This window comes from Idiotropiscis lumnitzeri, unplaced genomic scaffold, assembly GCF_059441095.1.
Source record: "Idiotropiscis lumnitzeri isolate Australia: NSW breed Sydney's pygmy pipehorse unplaced genomic scaffold, RoL_Ilum_1.0 HiC_scaffold_24, whole genome shotgun sequence".
NCBI lineage: Eukaryota > Metazoa > Chordata > Actinopteri > Syngnathiformes > Syngnathidae > Idiotropiscis > Idiotropiscis lumnitzeri.
Genome location: NW_028283562.1, coordinates 2434534 through 2447500, shown reverse-complemented (window position 1 = coordinate 2447500; position 12967 = coordinate 2434534).

Below are 12967 nucleotides of genomic sequence, written 5' to 3'. Positions count from 1 at the left end.
TTTCGCGCGGTTCGGACCGTACCAGAGCTCCGGCCGGCGTGCGTGGCAGTTAAGCCGTAGAGGAGCACCTTCCCCGGGCACGGGCGGTGCCAAGCGGCCCCTAAGTTTAACCGAATGGAAGCTCCGGAGGAGGAGGGCATGCTCGCGTCACAGTAAGCCAAAGAGGAGCACCTTCCCCGGGCACGGGCGGTTCCAAGCGGCCCCTAAGTTTAACCGAATGGAAGCTCCGGAGGAGGCGGGCATGCTCGCGTCACAGTAAGCCGAAGAGGAGCACCTTCCCCGGGCACGGGCGGTGCCAAGCGGCCCCTAAGTTTAACCGAATGGAAGCTCCGGGGCAGGAGGGCGGGCGTGTGTCACAGTAAAGCCGAATTGGAACACCTCTTCCGCCCGGGCACGAACGGAGCGCGAAGCTGTCAGTTATGAATGAATAAATGAATAAATAAATAAATAAATAAAGAATGCCACCTTTCATTTCACAGGGCACACCGGACGGCGTACCAGCAGGTAAAAGTCGGAGTAATTAAATAAATACAAAAAGAATGGCTGGGGAATAAAAAAATAATACGTTTTAATAATAATTTGGGTTTTTTGTTATAACATGAATTTCACTCTCTCTCTCTGTCTATATATATATATATATATATATATATATATATATATATATATATATATATATATATATATATATATATATATATATATATATATATATATATTTATTATATATATTGTTTTTTTTTTTAAGCATTTTTGAAGGTGCGCCGCTACTTCGCGGATTTTCAGTTTTCGCGGGTGGTCTCTGTCCCCATTAACCGCGATAACCGAGGGTTCACTGTACTCCATAAAATTTACAAAAAGCAAGGTGAAACACTCAACCAGGGCTGCTTTTTTTAACATTTCTCGAGGGCCATGGCGAGCCATTTCAAAAAAGCTGCACAACTAACGTATAAAATATTGATAAATTTGCTCTGCCTGATGTGTGTGTAAAGTTTCACGAGTTGTCGTTCATATTTAGAACCTCATAATCAGCGTTGTTTTATTGCCGAACAGTGCAATGCCACTCCCACAACTTTTCACGAAAAAGGATGAATTTCGTATTGTGACATCCTCATGGCCGAAACAGTCATCCGAGCATATATGAGGGCGACCTTGTTGAGTTGCACGGAGAAAAACATCCAAGAAAATAACTTGTATTAGCTTTTACCAGTTGGTGGCGCTACTACTACGATGAAAAATAAGTTGGTAGATGTCTTCAGGGCTGAAGTATCCTCAAATGTGTACAACTTCGAGAAGATAGGATCATCTGAGTCATGTTGCCGGAGCTTTTGTTGCCACAAAGTACAATCGGATTTTTCAGCACCGTAATAGCCACGCCTTTTGCCAAAACGTCACAAAATTCGGCAGAGAGTAAGATCATTGTCTTGAGTCTTTTCTGACTAATTTTCAGTCGGATTCGTCAAAAGGGCACCGTGCAGTACGTGAAAATTAAAATAAAAACACATTTTTGATTCCACTTGGCGGCGCTGTGTGTATAACAAAATAATAACATTAAGATGTCTTCAGGTCGGGACATTTTATTTACAGGTGAATGTTTGGATTTTTAGGAGCATGTGCAGGGGAGTTATTAAGCATTCATTTATTTGTATTAGGTTCATTTTGTCTTCTTATTATTGATATTTGACAGATTCATTAAAAGCAGACAATTATGTTTTCGGTAAAATTTTTTACCTGACATGTTTCGGCGAGTCTTTCGCCTTCTTCAGAGTGTCGCATGATGGTGTCTTGAGACCCGTCTTTATCAGCTGATGTTCCATGAGGGTGTGACTTACCTGTCAAAAAAATGAAAAATCAGAGCAGTAAAAGAACAAGCACAACATGAACATTACAAATCAGCAATCACTGACCACTGCAAAAGGGAAAACCACATCATGGACCGGGAGAAGGGCAGGGTCATCGGCACCGAAGAGAACAAACAACAGCGCTGGATCAGAGAGGCCATTGAGATCTGCAAGCGAGGCATAAAAACCATGAACAGAGACAAGGGAGCCTTCATCCTCTCTACCACCTGGAGCAGCATCTTGGCGGAGTTAACGGACAGCGGGGGGCGTGACTTGCCTTCATTCTTGTGACAGGTAAGTCACGCCCTCATGGAACATCAGCTGATAAAGACGGGCCACAAGACACCATCATGTGACACTCTGAAGAAGGCGAAAGACTTTCGTATTGTGACATCCTCAAGGCCTAAACACTCATCCGAGCAAATATAAGGTAGATTTTGTTAACCTGCCCGGAGAAAAACATCAACGAAAATAATTTGTATTTGTTTTAACCAGTTGGTGGCGCTACCACTGCGATCAAAAATAAGTTGGCAGCCGTCTTCAGGGCCTGAATATCCTCAAATGTGAAAAATTTCGAGAAGATGGATCATCTGAATCATTTTGCAGGAACTTTTGTTGCCACGGAGAATAATCAGACTCTGCGGCACCGTAATAGCCACGCCCTTCGAAGGAAAGTCACAAAAATAGGGATAGAGTAAGATCAATGTCTTGAGTCTTTTCTAGCCAATTTTCAATCGGATTCGTTAAAAGGGCACCGTGCAGTACGTCAAAATGTAAAAAATGATATTGATTGGCGCAAGGTGTATAACTGAATATAAACATATAGATGTCTTCAGGTACCGACTCTTTATGTACATGTGAAGTTTTGGATTTTTAGCAGCATGTGCAAGAGAGTTATTAAGCATTTTGTCCATTGCGGCGAAGGAAATCTTAAGTGAAAACTTCGAAGCCCCGCCCCCGTCATATAGTATTTCGGAAACAAAAAATTTTAGTCCCAGTGTTTGTCCCAGGTCTTAAGATGCTACAGACAGAATTTTAAGGCAATCAGATGAAGCCTTTAGGATCAGGGTGCAAAAGAATGACCCCTGTAAACATGCAAAAAAGGGCAAAAGTCGGACTTTCAAAAATTCATAACTCACTTCCTGTTCATATTAGACGTTAAAATATCAAATTTTTCGCCATGCCCGATGAGACTGCCAAGTTTGGTGAATTTTTGTGCATGTTTCGGGGGACAAAAATGCAATCGAACAATCGGAAAAATAATAATAATAATAATTTCTACAAAAACAATAGGGACTTCGCAGCGGTCGCTGCTCAGGCCCTAATAATAATAATAATAATAATAATAATAAAAGTAATAATATTTTCTACAAAAACAGTAGGGACCTCGCAGCCGTCGCAGCTTGGGCCCTAATAACAATTTCTAGAAAAACAATAGGGACCTCGCAGCGGTCACTGCTCGGGCCCTAATAATAATAATAATAAAAATAATAATAATTTCCACAAAAACAATGGGGACCTCGTAGCGGTCGCTGCTCGGGCCCTAATAATAATTTCTACATAAACAATAGGGACCTCGCCGCGGTCGCTGCTCGGGCCCCAATAATAGAAATAGAAATAGAAATAGAAATCCCTTTATTGTCATTGTACTCAAGTGTGCAACGAGATTAGAGGGCTCCCCTCTCCAGTGCAATACAACAATAATACAGACAAATATATAAATTAGATAAATAAAGAAGACAGTGCAATGGAATTCAGTGCTGAATAGGGCATATAGAAACACATCACAATGCTGTTTTGCGAGGTTAGGGTGGTCTCGTGTGTGTGTGAGAGTTCAGTATGGAGATGGCTCTGGGAAAGAAACTGTTTCTCAGTCTATTGGTCCTATAATAATTTCTACACAAAGTCCATTGTGGTGACCCGCCCCTTTTAAGTAAATTCAAAATGGCCGACTTCCTGTAAAACCTAGCTCATTGCTCCAACAGACTTTTTTGTAGGTCTTGGTCTTATACATACGGTGAACCCTCGCTACTTCGCGGTTCACCTTTCGCGGGTTCAGTGCTTCGCGGGTATAAAAAATATTCGGGGGCATTGTAGTTTCGCCGAGCGGCACGACGGGCGCTGGAGCGGTTAGACGGCCGGCGTGCGCCGAAGAAGAGCGTGGGCGAAGAGGAGAGTGGACGAAGAAGAGCACGTTCCCCCGGACACGATCGGTGGCGACGTTTCGCGCGGTTCGGACCGTACCAGAGCTCCGGCCGGCGTGCGTGGCAGTTATGCCGTAGAGGAGCACCTTCCCCGGGCACGGGCGGTGCCAAGCGGCCCCTAAGTTTAACCGAATGGAAGCTCCGGAGGAGGAGGGCATGCTCGCGTCACAGTAAGCCAAAGAGGAGCACCTTCCCCGGGCACGGGCGGTTCCAAGCGGCCCCTAAGTTTAACCGAATGGAAGCTCCGGAGGAGGCGGGCATGCTCGCGTCACAGTAAGCCGAAGAGGAGCACCTTCCCCGGGCACGGGCGGTGCCAAGCGGCCCCTAAGTTTAACCGAATGGAAGCTCCGGGGCAGGAGGGCGGGCGTGTGTCACAGTAAAGCCGAATTGGAACACCTCTTCCGCCCGGGCACGAACCGAGCGCGAAGCTGTCAGTTATGAATGAATAAATGAATAAATAAATAAATAAATAAAGAATGCCACCTTTCATTTCACAGGGCACACCGGACGGCGTACCAGCAGGTAAAAGTCGGAGTAATTAAATAAATACAAAAAGAATGGCTGGGGAATAAAAAAATAATACGTTTTAATAATAATTTGTTTTTTTTGTTATAACATGAATTTCACTCTCTCTCTCTGTCTATATATATATATATATATATATATATATATATATATATATATATATATATATATATATATATATATATATATATATATATATATATATATATATATATATATTTATTATATATATTGTATTTTTTTTTAAGCATTTTTGAAGGTGCGCCGCTACTTCGCGGATTTTCAGTTTTCGCGGGTGGTCTCTGTCCCCATTAACCGCGATAACCGAGGGTTCACTGTACTCCATAAAATTTACAAAAAGCAAGGTGAAACACTCAACCAGGGCTGCTTTTTTTAACATTTCTCGAGGGCCATGGCGAGCCATTTCAAAAAAGCTGCACAACTAACGTATAAAATATTGATAAATTTGCTCTGCCTGATGTGTGTGTAAAGTTTCACGAGTTGTCGTTCATATTTAGAACCTCATAATCAGCGTTGTTTTATTGCCGAACAGTGCAATGCCACTCCCACAACTTTTCACGAAAAAGGATGAATTTCGTATTGTGACATCCTCATGGCCGAAACAGTCATCCGAGCATATATGAGGGCGACCTTGTTGAGTTGCACGGAGAAAAACATCCAAGAAAATAACTTGTATTAGCTTTTACCAGTTGGTGGCGCTACTACTACGATGAAAAATAAGTTGGTAGATGTCTTCAGGGCTGAAGTATCCTCAAATGTGTACAACTTCGAGAAGATAGGATCATCTGAGTCATGTTGCCGGAGCTTTTGTTGCCACAAAGTACAATCGGATTTTTCAGCACCGTAATAGCCACGCCTTTTGCCAAAACGTCACAAAATTCGGCAGAGAGTAAGATCATTGTCTTGAGTCTTTTCTGACTAATTTTCAGTCGGATTCGTCAAAAGGGCACCGTGCAGTACGTGAAAATTAAAATAAAAACACATTTTTGATTCCACTTGGCGGCGCTGTGTGTATAACAAAATAATAACATTAAGATGTCTTCAGGTCGGGACGTTTTATTTACAGGTGAAGGTTTGGATTTTTAGGAGCATGTGCAGGGGCGTTATTAAGCATTCATTTATTTGTATTAGGTTCATTTTGTCTTCTTATTATTGATATTTGACTTATTCATTAAAAGCAGACAATTATGTTTTAGGTTAATTTTTTACCTGACATGTTTCGGCGAGTCTTTCGCCTTCTTCAGAGTGTCGCATGATGGTGTCTTGAGACCCGTCTTTATCAGCTGATGTTCCATGAGGGTGTGACTTACCTGTCAAAAAAATGAAAAATCAGAGCAGTAAAAGAACAAGCACAACATGAACATTACAAATCAGCAATCACTGACCACTGCAAAAGGGAAAACCACATCATGGACCGGGAGAAGGGCAGGGTCATCCGCACCGAAGAGAACAAACAACAGCGCTGGATCAGAGAGGCCATTGAGATCTGCAAGCGAGGCATAAAAACCATGAACAGAGACAAGGGAGCCTTCATCCTCTCTACCACCTGGAGCAGCATCTTGGCGGAGTGAACGGACAGCGGGGGGCGTGACTTGCCTTCATTCTTGTGACAGGTAAGTCACGCCCTCATGGAACATCAGCTGATAAAGACGGGCCCACAAGACACCATCATGTGACACTCTGAAGAAGGCGAAAGACTTTCGTATTGTGACATCCTCAAGGCCTAAACACTCATCCGATCAAAAATAAGTTGGCAGCCGTCTTCAGGGCCTGAATATCCTCAAATGTGAAAAATTTCGAGAAGATGGATCATCTGAATCATTTTGCAGGAACTTTTGTTGCCACGGAGAATAATCAGACTCTGCGGCACCGTAATAGCCACGCCCTTCGAAGGAAAGTCACAAAAATAGGGATAGAGTAAGATCAATGTCTTGAGTCTTTTCTAGCCAATTTTCAATCGGATTCGTTAAAAGGGCACCGTGCAGTACGTCAAAATGTAAAAAATGATATTGATTGGCGCAAGGTGTATAACTGAATATAAACATATAGATGTCTTCAGGTACCGACTCTTTATGTACATGTGAAGTTTTGGATTTTTAGCAGCATGTGCAGGAGAGTTATTAAGCATTTTGTCCATTGCGGCGAAGGAAATCTTAAGTGAAAACTTCGAAGCCCCGCCCCCGTTCATATAGTATTTCGGAAACAAAAAATTTTAGCCCCAGTGTTTGTCCCAGGTCTTAAGATGCTACAGACAGAATTTTAAGGCAATCAGATGAAGCCTTTAGGATCAGGGTGCAAAAGAATGACCCCTGTAAACATGCAAAAAAGGGCAAAAGTCGGACTTTCAAAAATTCATAACTCACTTCCTGTTCATATTAGACGTTAAAATATCAAATTTTTCGCCATGCCCGATGAGACTGCCAAGTTTGGTGAATTTTTGTGCATGTTTCGGGGGTCAAAAATGCGATCGAACAATCGGAAAAATAATGATAATAATAATTTCTACAAAAACAATAGGGACTTCGCAGCGGTCGCTGCTCAGGCCCTAATAATAATAATAATAATAATAAAAGTAATAATATTTTCTACAAAAACAATAGGGACCTCACAGCCGTCGCAGCTCGGGCCCTAATAACAATTTCTAGAAAAACAATAGGGACCTCGCAGCGGTCACTGCTCGGGCCCTAATAATAATAATAATAATAATTTCCACAAAAACAATGGGGACCTCGTAGCGGTCGCTGCTCGGGCCCTAATAATAATTTCTACAAAAACAATAGGGACCTCGCCGCGGTCGCTGCTCGGGCCCCAATAATAATTTCTACACAAAGTCCATTGTGGTGACCCGCCCCCTTTTAAGTAAATTCAAAATGGCCGACTTCCTGTAAAACCTAGCTCATTGCTCCAAGAGACTTTTTTGTAGGTCTTGGTCTTATACATACAGTGAACCCTCGCTACTTGGCGGTTCACCTTTCGCGGGTTCAGTGCTTCGCGGGTCTAAAAAATATTCGGGGGCATTGTAGTTTCGCCGAGCGGCACGACGGGGCGCTGGAGCGGTTAGACGGCCGGTGTGCGCCGAAGAAGAGCGTGGGCGAAGAGGAGAGTGGACGAAGAAGAGCACGTTCCCCCGGACACGATCGGTGGCGACGTTTCGCGCGGTTCGGACAGTACCAGAGCTCCGGCCGGCGTGCGTGGCAGTTAAGCCGTAGAGGAGAACCTTCCCCGGGCACGGGCGGTGCCAAGCGGCCCCTAAGTTTAACCGAATGGAAGCTCCGGAGGAGGAGGGCATGCTTGCGTCACAGTAAGCCGAAGAGGAGCACCTTCCCCGGGCACGGGCGGTTCCAAGCGGCCCCTAAGTTTAACCGAATGGAAGCTCCGCAGGAGGAGGGCATGCTCGCGTCACAGTAAGCCGAAGAGGAGCACCTTCCCCGGGCACGGGCGGTGCCAAGCGGCCCCTAAGTTTAACCGAATGGAAGCTCCGGGGGAGGAGGGCGAGTGTGTGTCACAGTTAAGCCGAATTGGAGCACCTCTTCCGCCCGGGCACGAGCGGAGCGCGAAGCTGTCAGTTATGAATGTATAAAAGAATAAATAAATAAAGAATGCCACCTTTCATTTCACAGGGCACACCGGACGGCGTACCAGCAGGTAAAAGTCGGAGTAATTAAATAAATACAAAAAGAATGGCTGGGGAATAAAAAAATAATACGTTTTAATAATAATTTGGTTTTTTTGTTATAACATTAATTTCACTCTCTCTCTCTCTCCCCCCGTATATATATATATATATATATATATATATATATATATATATATATATATATATATATATATTTATTATATATATTGTATTTTCTTTTAAGCATTTTTGAAGGTGCGCCGCTACTCCGCGGATTTTCAGTTTCCGCGGGTGGTCTCGGTCCCCATTAACCGCGATAAACAAGGGTTCACTGTACTCCATAAAATTTACAAAAAGCGAGGTGAAACACTCAACCAGGGCTGCTTTTTTGAACATTTCTCGAGGGCCATGGCGAGCCATTTCAAAAAAGCTGCACAACTAACGTATAAAATATTTATAAATTTGCTCTGCCTGATGTGTGTGTCAAGTTTCACGAGTTGTCGTTCATATTTAGAACCTCATAATCAGCGTTGTTTTATTGCCAAACAGTGCAATGCCACTCCCACAACTTTTCACGAAAAAGGATGAATTTCGTATTGTGACATCCTCATGGCCGAAACAGTCCTCCGAGCATATATGAGGGCGACCTTGTTGAGTTGCACGGAGAAAAACCATCCAAGAAAATAACTTGTATTAGCTTTTACCAGTTGGTGGCGCTACTACTACGATGAAAAATAAGTTGGTAGATGTCTTCAGGGCTGAAGTATCCTCAAATGTGTACAACTTCGAGAAGATAGGATCATCTGAGTCATGTTGCCGGAGCTTTTGTTGCCACAAAGTACAATCGGACTTTTCAGCACCGTAATAGCCACGCCTTTTGCCAAAACGTCACAAAACTCGGCAGAGAGTAAGATCATTGTCTTGAGTCTTTTCTGACTAATTTTCAGTCGGATTCGTCAAAAGGGCACGTTGCAGTACGTGAAAATTAAAATAAAAACAAATTTTTGATTCCACTTGGCGGCGCTGTGTGTATAACAAAATAATAACATTAAGATGTCTTCAGGTCGGGACATTTTATTTACAGGTGAAGGTTTGGATTTTTAGGAGCATGTGCAGGGGAGTTATTAAGCATTCATTTATTTGTATTAGGTTCATTTTGTCTTCTTATTATTGATATTTGACAGATTCATTAAAAGCAGACAATTATGTTTTCGGTAAATTTTTTACCTGACATGTTTCGGCGAGTCTTTCGCCTTCTTCAGAGTGTCGCATGATGGTGTCTTGAGACCCGTCTTTATCAGCTGATGTTCCATGAGGGTGTGACTTACCTGTCAAAAAAATGAAAAATCAGAGCAGTAAAAGAACAAGCACAACATGAACATTACAAATCAGCAATCACTGACCACTGCAAAAGGGAAAACCACATCATGGACCGGGAGAAGGGCAGGGTCATCCGCACAGAAGAGAACAAACAACAGCGCTGGATCAGAGAGGCCATTGAGATCTGCAAGCGAGGCATAAAAACCATGAACAGAGACAAGGTTGCCTTCATCCTCTCTACCACTGTGAGAGTATGTAAATAGTTTGTGTATTTTTAATCATGTTTTTTATACACTATTTGTATCAATGATAATTACACACACACTCACAGACACGCACATCATTGCTTCAGCACACATGCGCACACCCACACGCTTGTTTTAAGTTTCACTTTCCATAGGTTTCGTTTTTCTTTGAATAAAGTCCAGAGGGATGGGCGAAGGAGCCAGTGAGAGTGCGGGAGAGTGAACTGGCAAGACGTCTACTTCACTTCCTGGCTTCTCCTCCCATCGCGATGGAGAAAAGACAAAACCTTCCCTGGTTATTCCTCTGGTTCTCTGCATTTAATTCAGTCTAATGAAGGCGTCAGGACCTTTTAAACCTGACATTTATTGGTGCCGGTCAACCCGGGAGCCACACCCGGACGGGCGAACGTCGCTGGATATTTCGGGGGCCAACGAATCTGACGTCAGCGCTTCACCATTTGAAAGCGGGTCCCTGAGCTGCGGCGCGGCCGTCCGTCCGGATGTCGGTTCCCTGTCGGACCAGGCGGATCCGGAGGAAGCCAGGTATTGTTTTTCAAATTATTTTGTGCCACCATTTTAAAATTTAAAATAATTGGAAGGGGAGTGAAAGAGGTGAGAGTGAGACAAGCGCGCGCAGAGGCCGGGCCTCGACCGTTTAGTCAGTACGGTAACAAAAACTGCATCGTGCTAGTCCAAGGAGTTATGTAAAAATAATCGGTAGCGAATTAGGCCATAACTCATCGGTAGCGAATTGACCATAACTCGTTGAAACTGAGCAAATTTTAGACACGGATAGCACGGTGAACAAATTGATTTGTTCCTCGGCGTCGATGGTAGCGAATTTGGCCATAAACTGAGCAAATTTTAGAGATTGATCCGCCTAGAGAAGGGAGACAAAGTTTCCGCGAATATTAAAAGGTTCCCTCCGGTGTCGACAATGGAAAAGAGTGGCAATCAGGAGAAGGTCTTACTCACAATTTCACATTGAAATTCAGGGAATAATAAGGCATTATTTTCGGTGGTTTTTATTTGAAGTGTTTTGGGGGCTGTGCAGCTGTGTGTGTGTGAACAAAGGAACAAGTTTGAGTCAGTGAGAATGTGTGTGCGTGCGTGCGTGCGTGTGTGTGTGTGTGGGTTTGGAGAAGTAGCTGACCAGACAACAGCAAAAGAAGAGGTCTGGCTGGGCCAAGCCTGAAGGATCAGGTTTCAGGGTAGTGAGAGAAGAATTTGCAGAGAAGCTGAAGAAAAAAAAAAAAAAAAAAGAAACCCGCACACACAACACCAGATGTGGAATGATCATTTTGCTGTATGCAAAGTGAGTGAATGGTGTGATTGGGGATTACAAATACCATTTGGTATTTTATCCTATGTACTGCAGTAAGGGTAATAAACAGGACCAGTATTTGAGAATGACAGAGAAAGTTGTTGGCTGCCAGGATGGCCGAGTGGTCTAAGGCGCCGCGTTCAGGACCCAGTCTCCCCAGGAGGCCTGGGTTCGAATCTCGAATTTCCCCATTGTGGGACTAATAAAGGGCATCTTAAGAAGGTAAAGAAGGGGGAGGGGGGTTGCAACTGCCCCCTGTATCCTGAGAAACCCCCAAAAAAGACAGATAAACCAATAAAGCGCTCACCTCAATGTGCTGCGTGTATAAGTGGCAGTGTGCATTTGTGGCAGAGGCTGCATTGGCCCTATAGGGCTGCACATACATAATTATGAGCGATATTAGTTGAATTAAAGGACTTATTATGGGCAAAAGATAAAGATGGATTGTGTTGCTGTTATTACTAACATGTTATTCTTGTTTGAAGTTGTTCAGTGTTGAGAACTGTGTGTGTCGTTTTGTGGGCCCGTGTATATGTCTGTGTGTCTGTCTGAGTGTCTGTCTGTGTGTCTAAATGTCAGGGAGAGTGATCAAAGTGGTTGGAATTATGCTAAAAGGATTGATGAAGTAGAGATAAAATGGAATCAAGGATTAGTAACCAACAAAAGGCTACTTATGAGTGACGAGATCTTATTGAGAAAAATAATTCCCAAATTTACAAAAGAAATTAATAAAGAAGATGATTTGAGGAGATAAATTCATTTAAATTTGAAATTAAATAAAATAACTTATACAACGGGATAGGCTTAAAAGAAAAGAGAGAAATAGCCTGATGTGCGTTTTCTGAAAAATAAAGAAATTGAACCCAGACGCCTAGGCTGGTTTAAAAAGATGAGTGAAGATAAGGAAGTTCATAAAAAAACAAGATCTTGATAAAATTCAGTATTTAGACTCATGGAAAGCTGAACATGGTTTTAATGGTCAGTTAAAAACACGAAAAATAGCCGCATTGCAGAAATCAATCATAGCAAAGACAAAGAAAGACCACAAAAAGATGAAGAAAAATGGCTTTGAAGAAACAGAATATTGGATGAGGGTAGCCTTAAAAAGAGAAGAGGGTGACAAGAAACAGAAAAGATGAGACATTTGGGCAATACAAAGTGAGAATGACAGCTGTGTTTCAAAACCACAGCGGGCTGCAGGAAGATGGTGATGTGGATGGGGCATTTCAACAGCAGTTGAAGAATGCTTTACATACAGGATCAAGAGAGGAAATTCATAAGTGGGTAAATAAACATAACATTTGCCTGCCAACAGGTACCCTGGAGGAGTATGTAAATCACGCCCTCCATGCTGAGAAGATAGAAAATAAAAAGAAACAGAGGTCTATAGACATTTTTTATCAAAATAAAGGTCAGAAAGTCCCTTATCAAGGTGGAAGAGGCTGAGACGAGGACGCCTTCCCACCGGAGATGATATTTGTTACAATTGTGGCAGATCAGGACACTTTGCCAGAAACTGCCGTCAACCACACAGGAAGACCACACTAAAAGAAGGCCAGATAGCAAGAAATTGACTTGAGAAGAAGCAGCCTTCAGCATGACTAAGTTTTTAAAATGAAGAGGTTTTCCTAAATTTACAAAAGATATTGGCTTTTGATTAAATGATTGAGCTGAAATAACTGTATTGGTAATGGGACACCAATTACCCTTTTTTATGTGACATTGGTGCAGATAGGATTGCTTATAATAAATCAATTTCAAATGATAGGGCAAGTGAGAAAGGGGCCATAGTCAGATTTACAAGTGGAAAAATGCAATAGAGTAACAGAATTAGAACCTGTGTGGTTGAGGGACCCAGAAGGCCACTGAGTTGG